This window comes from Wasmannia auropunctata, unplaced genomic scaffold, assembly GCF_000956235.1.
Source record: "Wasmannia auropunctata unplaced genomic scaffold, wasmannia.A_1.0 LD336103.1, whole genome shotgun sequence".
NCBI lineage: Eukaryota > Metazoa > Arthropoda > Insecta > Hymenoptera > Formicidae > Wasmannia > Wasmannia auropunctata.
This window is the reverse complement of record NW_012026787.1, coordinates 1,879,703-1,881,066: the sequence shown is the minus strand read 5'-3', so window position 1 is coordinate 1,881,066 and position 1,364 is coordinate 1,879,703.

Sequence of the window (1,364 nt, the reverse complement as noted above, 5' to 3'; positions counted from 1 at the left end):
TTTTTTTAAAACATAAAACTTAAATGATATTCTTCTTTATACTTTGATGTTAACTAACTTTACTTCAATGATATATATATTACTATTACCTCTATAAATGACTTGATATCAGTAAATGGCGTCAAGTTAAATAAAAATTATGTTATTCAACCTAAGTGATGTGTATATCGTTTGTATAAAATATATTTGTTGTCAATAATTGGCGTCAAATTATACTCTCATAAAATGATTAATTTACAACCCGAGTGACAGGTATGCACTTAGAATGCAAAATAAAAAAATTTAATCTTAATAAAATAATTTTTATGTAAAAACACTTGCGTCAGAAATTGTAAAAGTACACTTCCCCGCAACTGGTCGACGATAATGACGACGACAACGATGACGTTTCTTAATCTGAAATTCCTATATTTCGGACTTTGCATTGCAATATCTCCGCTCGTAAGACATGTAGCAAAAAAATAAAAACACTTTCATTACACAAACCGAATCTAAGCTGTCGATTAAGCCTGCTTGGAACTTAATCGGTTCGACCGTTATTAAGATCTCAAAATCTCGGGTGCTCGCAACGCGACGGCTCGCGTTAAGAGACCCGGCGGCATGGCTTGTTAAACACTTGACACCAAGCCACTACCGTGTCTCCTGATATGTCGACGGGGGGTACGCGCGGCCGTTTCATCGCGTCGTCGCGTATACCACGTGAGATATTCGAACTTTGATCGAGAGAATCTCTCGCGTTATGTGCGCATCTCGCGAAATCTATATATATTATAAATCCGAGTCACACGGTTGACATCGAAAGACGAGGCGATCGCAATCGCGATACTTACGGAAGGCGTCTTCGCACTCTTCGCGCGCGGCGCGAGACATTTTGCCAATGACTATGGAAGTGACGTCACGCACACCGCGGCCCATCCCCCTCCCGCTCCTCCTCCGCGCCTCACGAGTTAATTTAGCGACTAATCCGCGAATTAGGGACGCTCGAAAACACGCGATTGAAATTCAAAATGATGAGAGCGATGAGTTCTGCGACGTGCGGAATTATTGTCGAGGCATTGATACCGCCGCAGCTTCCCGCAGGCTTTCGTTACGCGAGTCGAGATAGATCCTTAACGATTTGGCCGCGATTCACGTATTACTTCATGCTAGCGGGCGATAGTCGTGTACAAATCAATTTGAAAGAGCGACGCGCAAAGCGACCATCCGAATCCGAGCGTATATAGACGACTGACGAAATAGGTTGATTGTTACCTTTCTGCCTCGATCCCCGCCACGTAAATCGTGCCGAAATATCCACCGGGAGTAGCTACGTCCCGCCGTCGTCTCAAAATTAACTGTTCTGTGTTGGATCTTACTGGAGAGTG